This window comes from Cupressus sempervirens, chromosome 10 (genome assembly GCF_028749045.1).
Source record: "Cupressus sempervirens isolate cs-2001-9-10 chromosome 10, ASM2874904v1, whole genome shotgun sequence".
Taxonomy (NCBI): Eukaryota; Viridiplantae; Streptophyta; class Pinopsida; order Cupressales; family Cupressaceae; genus Cupressus; species Cupressus sempervirens.
The window spans coordinates 411,679,332-411,686,898 of NC_143127.1; positions in this window are offsets into that span (position 1 = coordinate 411,679,332).

Here is a 7,567-nt window from a genome sequence, read left to right on the forward strand (position 1 = left end):
CTAACACTAATTCTTAGCATCATGATATTTAAAACTATGCCCTTATCGATTGGAATAAGTTGACTAACCTTCCAAGAACGTATTAAACATAGTAATAGAACTACCTTTTCTAATCACCACCAATATTAACTTATTCTAACACTAAATATTTAATTACTATGCAACCATAAATCAAATATCATTCTACCTAACCATTTAAAAAATAATTTCCAGTATTTACCTATACTAATTATCACTAAGATCACTTCAACTAAAATTATAAATGATATTATAACCAGATAACTATATAAACATTACTAAAATTTTAAAATATAAACCAAATTACTTAACCACATAATCACTACACTATCACATTTAAAAGCTTTAATAACAAAATAATTAATTCAACAAGCTAACATTAATAATACTTGCAATAGCTAGAGTTATAACTAAAATGTACAAGTTACTATATTTCAAGCTTAAACTACCTTACTAATTTCTTTTTATAAATGCAAAACAACTATATTAAATCTAACTTTAATATAGTCTACACAATTTCCAAACTAATCTTAAAACAACTAACTCAAATTAAATTTAAACAAACCTAAACTAAATAATTCCAAATCTGAATTCATACATATTAGATTTATTAATCAATTTAAAACTAACTAACATATTCAAACTTATTCAAACTTATTATAATTTAAAATTAAAATCAACTATGGCCAAAATCTCCATCGAATGTACGGGGTGGAACTATATAATTTGTTCATAGGAATGAAGGACTCGTCGTTATCATATCGTTCTCTGCACGCCACACGAGTGTCATTTGCATTTCTTTACCTTGCTCTTATCTCTCTCGGGTAGGTTGCACTCCTCAACAGCAACTTCAAACATGGCCTTTTAGTTCTTGGAAGCAGTTGTTGGTCAAATTTTCTTTTAACTGCATAATATCCCAACAAACTAATTCTAATGCGTCCACCTACCACTAACATCTTCTAACCCCACCAACTCACTGACACACCACCAAGCGCAGATGCAGAAAGTGACCACGATCTCCAAGGCACTGGTAACAGGGGACATTACCTTACAACAGAGCCTTCTCAACCCTTCAGTAGCCAAAACATCTCGTACACGATCATAGTCATTTGGCAGTAATAAGTTTTAAGCTGCAGAATTGAATTTGAGATGATTTGCTTCGAAGATTACGCAGGGTACACGGGTGTTCAAGAATACAATGGGGATGACAAAATAAGGGCACATGACTCAATACCGACCACCTTGCCAAGCGCAGTTAGTGCCATTAAAATTTTGGGGCAGTAAGGTTTAAGCTTGTGTGGGCACCAGCTTATAACTTTACCTCCATCCACCTGCCATGCTAGTGCTTAAATGTGCTAGGAGATGTGATGGAATCCATTCCCAAAATGTGTCAAAAATGGCAGGCGCTTGGGGAGGGGATTAAGTGAGTTTCAAGGTGGTTGAAAAGTTTCAAGCTCATCCCCTCCACAAATGTTAACTTTGCTGGTACCCAAAATTGCTAATGTTATTCGCCCCCGACCCCTAGAATTTGCACTTGAACCAAGAACTATCATATGCTGCCCCGGATAGGGACGCACGTCAGACGATACGATGGGTATGGTCAGGGTGGCTCATCACATTAAAATGCCGTCATTTCAAAGGAGGAACTGAAAATGATAGAAAATCAAGTGAGTTGTCAACACAGAAAGGTTATGAAGATGTTGGGATCATTTCAGCTTAGGAACCTAAACAAAATAAAACCCAGTCACAGAATAGTTGTGAAGATGTGGACACTTTTTCAACTGATAAAGTAGCAGCATGGGTTGATTATGGAGATGTTGAAATCATTTCTGTTCAGGAGTCCAAATAGTATGAAAACAAAGAAAGTCATCAAGGCACAACACTTATCCCATAAGAACATACACCTCCACCAAAAAAAAACAAAAAGGTTGTCCCTCCAATCACGTCGACCAAGGCTGCCAAATCACAGTAGGGGAGGTCTTCCATACAGGATATGTGTGGCAGTAAAGGCAGCTAGGCTAATGGTAGAGCGCTTTCTTAGCATGCGAGAGTTATGTTAGCATGAATGATCAATCGTTGTAGTCAACTAAATAATTAATAGAATTAATCTATCGTAGACTTCTAGTTACTAACAGGATTAATAATCGTAGATCATTTTTATTTTTTTCTGTTTTATTTGTGCAAGGACCGTTTCTACTGGAATGGCCTTTCAATCAAATCATGTTATCACTCTACGTCAAACGAACAAAGCAATAGTAACACTATTTACTTTCAAACATAAAAGATCATCTACAGGAACTAAGAGTATAAAATGGGTTTTGAGCAAAATCATCTATAGGAAGAAAAAGTTCAAATCCAGTTTGAACCTGACGTGATCCAAACACACAACCTTCTGCTGCTTTAATTTGTGAATTAATTTATTACCAACTTGTTGGGGGTATTTTGGGATGAGTAAATCTAGTTGGAAGTCTCAGAGCCCATGTCGATGATGCAGACGTAAAATTCGAACACTAGACCTATTGGAGATGGCTTCACCAACTCCTTAGAATCTCCTGTGATTCAACCTCTTGACCCAAGTGTAAATTACTAACTTCAGATGCCTCCACCCTGAACGTGCTTAACTTATTTGTGTTTGCTGATGGATTGTCCATCAGTGCGCTCAAAGTTTGAAATTGTTTGAAATTTTTTTTGAAAGACTTGAGCTTGCAACATGGACAAAAATCATGTGAGGTAATTGACATACCATGGCTTTAATGCCTACCTAAAAACTTGGACTTTCCTTTCCTTGCCAAGTGATGAGGCCACTAGAGGCTACGAATTTATATGAAGATGTAGATGGGTTATGTCCCATTAATGTTTCTGTTGACTTATTTTAAACTCCACCTAGTCCCTCTGTCCAAGTCTGTCGCCTAGGAAAAAGTGGGGAAAAAGTTATTTCATAAAGTTTTATTGGTAAAAATTTTGGGCTTAAGATATTAGAGCAAATAGATATGTGTATAGTTGTATATTTGTTATCATTATTATTTCTCTTTTTTTTTTTTGACTTAAAAAAAAAGATTTTATAGGGAATATTCTCTGTTAACATATGAAACCATAATTCCCTTGCCCATACAAAATCCAGAGGCTTATTTTGCCTTGAGACATCTTTTTTTCAAGCCCCCCCTTTTTGTTTTAACTTGCATAATTTTTTTTTTTAATTTTTTTTTTTTTTTAGAGGCATAATTTTGTGCCTTATAGATTTTCATAACAAGGAGGTTTAATTCATGTAGTTTTAAACTTCTACACTTTATATGGACCCATTATTGCCCAAGTGTTATGAACCTGGCTCTGATACCAAAATGTCATGCCTAAAATATAGGGCATAAACACACTAACAATTTTTTTTTTTTTTTTTTAATTTACTCTTCAAATAGGATTAATACTCATCATATCAATTAGTCAAGGCAATAATATGAAATCTCTTTCCAAAACTGATTCATAATAAAACAATGTAGCTCCCATCCATTATGAATTTTCCTTCTCACGTTTGGATCTTAAATTTTGCATGATTGTTCTCATCATTATATCAAATTACAATGTGATCGGTGATCACCATTTTTGAACAATTAACAATATCATAGGAAGTTTAAATATCAATTCAATTACTTTTAAGCAACATTTACAAAAACATAAATACTGAAAATTCCACATGCAAGAAGATTACTCGATCTTTTCTCTTCTATTAATCAACCTGGTTCAAAGGCTCCATCGGGAAAGAACTAGTAAGAAAACCCGATGTCGTTGCCAATCATTCACAATATAATTTACATAAAATTTACAATTCATGATAAACTCTTCAAAATTTCTTCACAAGACTTCCTTCTTTAACTTCAAATCTTCATGGAAACACAAGGAGAACAAGAGCTGACCCAAGATGATTCAACACAACACAAGGAACAATTCAACATACACCCAAATCGGTTTAACGCAATAAATCCATCCATAGGACCCTATTAGGGGGAAGGTGGATTTTCCCAATCGGAGATGTCAATCACCATACCTTAACATAGCCCTTTCGGGGCTAAAACCTCAGGAACTTTCTTTGTTCCACAAATGCCCTTTCGGGGCCAATCCAACAAGGATTTTCTCTCCTTTCCATACTCAAGATTTCACAATATCAACAAGGTATGTGATAACCGGTAGGGGCCCATACACCCTACCCTTTTTCCCTCCTCTCACCATGAAAGGAGACTCTGCACCATTGAGGTCCAACTAAAGCCCTACCCCCACATGGCCACTTCTTCCCTATCCAAGGGTGAGTAATGCCAAATACACCCCATGAAAACCCCTCAATACAATACATCAAGACAAGCACAATAGTGCAACAAGAACAAGAATGAAACCCCTCCAAATCAACCCAACACACAAGCAAGCAACATCAAAGAACCACACTATACCTTATGCAAGATTCAAACAAGAACAGTATGAAGAACAAATCCAAATGAGTGAAGAACTCACACCTTCACAAAATGTTATGGCAAATGGTAAGTTGAGAAGAGCTTTTCCCTTGCTTCCTTCCATCTTCCACTTTCTCTAAAACTAGAGATTGGGTAACAACCCCAAAACTACTCCAAAAAGGGCCTCTAAATAATATCCAAACTCAACCACCAAAAAAGGAAATAACTCCCCCACTTGACTCAGGTTTCTAGAAACTTCTAACTCAACCTCCCCACTAAGGCAAACTTTAGGGTAGAGTTTATCTTGTCAAAATCATGATGGAATTTCAGTTTTCGCAACAAAGGAAAAATGGGATATTTGGGGAACCATAAAAGTCAACAAAAGGGGCTAAGTGGGTGAAAAATGTTCCCAACCCATACCCACACCCCTTGGGTACTTAAATTTCATGTTTTTAGGCCTTTAGGATAATTAGAGACCTAACAAAAAGCTAGGAATATTTTAGGATTTACTAACAACCTTCAAAATGTAGATAACTCACTAATCCTAATTAGGGGTAATTAATCTCAAAACAACTAATTAAAAAAATTAATTAACTAACCAAATTCAACTTAGATCTTTACGTTACTCGGTCCCTCTAACTATCAGGTTGGAATGCATATACAATTCATAAGTGTCAGGCGACACTATAAAAACACTATTACAAAGCATTAACATTTACTGATTGTAGAATGATACATTAATACATCTCACAATAAAATTAAGTTATGAAAAACAAGGTTTCCACAAATGGCACATAGGGATCAGTTTCATTCCTCCGTCGAGTTTCTCGGCTAAAATATCCTGCACACTCACTGCACACATCAGTAGCACAAGAAAGTCACATGCATATATGTATATAACATATCAGAGAAATTACATAAAGTAAAACATCCATCTTTCAAATAAGTTACCTATTTAATTCATTTCTACTCACATTTAATCATCAGAAATTATAAAATTAATATAATATAGCTTATCCATTCATTTAGATTAAAATACTAGAATAATCAGCATTAGTGAAATTTTAATACTTAAACAGTCGAGATAATGTAGTAGTTCTTGAATCATGGAGCATTAAACATGGATGTATCAACTGCTCTCAATCTCATCAGGACATTCATAATATAAAACATTACTTCATATCCGTTCAAATATCCTACAACAAATTTGACAAATAAATTCATAGTTAATAAGTACGTGCAAGAAGGGGCCTCACAGAGGGGATGGTGGCCTACTATGCATTGACTAGTGACCTTAAGAATCTATTGGGCTATAGAGTCATAAAATAAAACTTGTGCTTCATGAAACCCTAACTTAGTCTCCATCTTCTCTAGAATTGCAAAATTTTTGGAACTCTATCTCTTTTGCAACCTCAAAACTTCAAGACCTAGCTATCTTACAGAAAGATAACCTATTTTTAATACTTCTTGGAAAATTGGAGACTAACCTAGTATATATAGAAAACCCTAACCCTCTCTAGAAGCAGGTCTTGAGGTAAATTGCAATGACTAGAATTGGTAGGGCATCACCATTGAGCCTAGATAGGTGAAAAACTTTGGCCTCTTTTCAACTGATGATAACATAAGGCCCACTCCATATAGCATCAAATTTGGAGTGCCTACCTAGTTTGGCTCTGTTTGCATCCTAGCTGAGAACAAGGTCTCCCTCTCTGAAAACCTTAGCTTTGGCCCTCTTTTCAAAGTTATTTTTAAGCTATTGCTAATTTTTCTCAAGAGACTGCATAGCTTATTACCTTTTCTCTTCTATCTCCATTAATTCTTCCATTCTGACTATTATGGCATCATCTTCAGTTAGCTCCAATTGATGAGCTATCTCTAGGGAGGGGAACTTTGGTGAAACAGGAAGCCTAGCTTCTCTTCCATAAACTAACATGAAAGGAGAGTTCCCAATGTCTCTCTTAGGTGTGATTCTATTAGTCAAAAAGGCTATTTTTAGTTTTCAATGCCAACATCTCTGATTGTGCTCAATGGTTCTCCTCATAATTTGATCAGGTTCTTATTGGAGGATTTAGCCAAGTCATTTCCTTGGGGATAATAATATGAGGAAGTGCTCAAATATATACTATGATCAACTGTCCAAGAGGAAGAATGGCTCTAACAAAATATTTAGCATTATCTAATATTATGAGTTAAGGAACACCAAATTTGGTAATAATCCCATCAAGGAATTCAACCACTAAAGTCTCTATGGCATCCTTCAAGGTTATTGCCTCTATTCACCTTGTAAAATAATTAGTTGTAGCTACGATGGACCACTTGTGACCAGAGTTGGAAGGTGGATTAATTAGGCCAATAAAATCTAGCCCCCACTGAGTAAAATGTTGGTCAACCTGAATAGGATGTAGGGGAAGAGCTATTAATCTTTGTTTTCTTGAAGAGAAAGAACACTTCTCACATTTTCTTATCTACATATAATAGTCCTTGAATAGATTTGGCCAATAATAATTAGCTCTTGGGTAAAAGAACAAACCTATGTCACCTTTTATAAAGAAATGGGATATCAGAATGTGATAGTTTAACATTAATGACAAAAAGATGGTATTTGTGTTTAGAATATGAAGATGATGTAAACTGATGAAATGTGTAGAATTGGATGAATTTTATGTCTATTAGTTTTATAAATTTTTTGAGTAACAATTTATTCATTTTATCTTATAATGAAGTCTCTTTTCTAACTATAAAAAAATGGGTTGTAGTTCCTATCAAACAAGTATATGCAAATCATCTTTTTTTATTCTAATTTGAAAATATCTTATAGATGACATGTATAGCTAGGGAACCAAAAAGAAATAATTATTTTTGATATATATTTTCTTTGTTATAAGTACTCAAGTTTGACCTTATCAAAATCGAACAATTTTTTCCTCCCATCAAAACTTCCCTATCAAATGTATACCTTATTGAAAACAAATTACATATTCGTGAAGAGGATTCTCTCCTCTAGAGATAAATACGATTTTTTAATTTTTTTGATATGATTTACTTTTTTACCTTTTTTGAGGGAGCATCTTCTGAATGTTAAAATATCAACTTATAATATTTTGAGATTATAA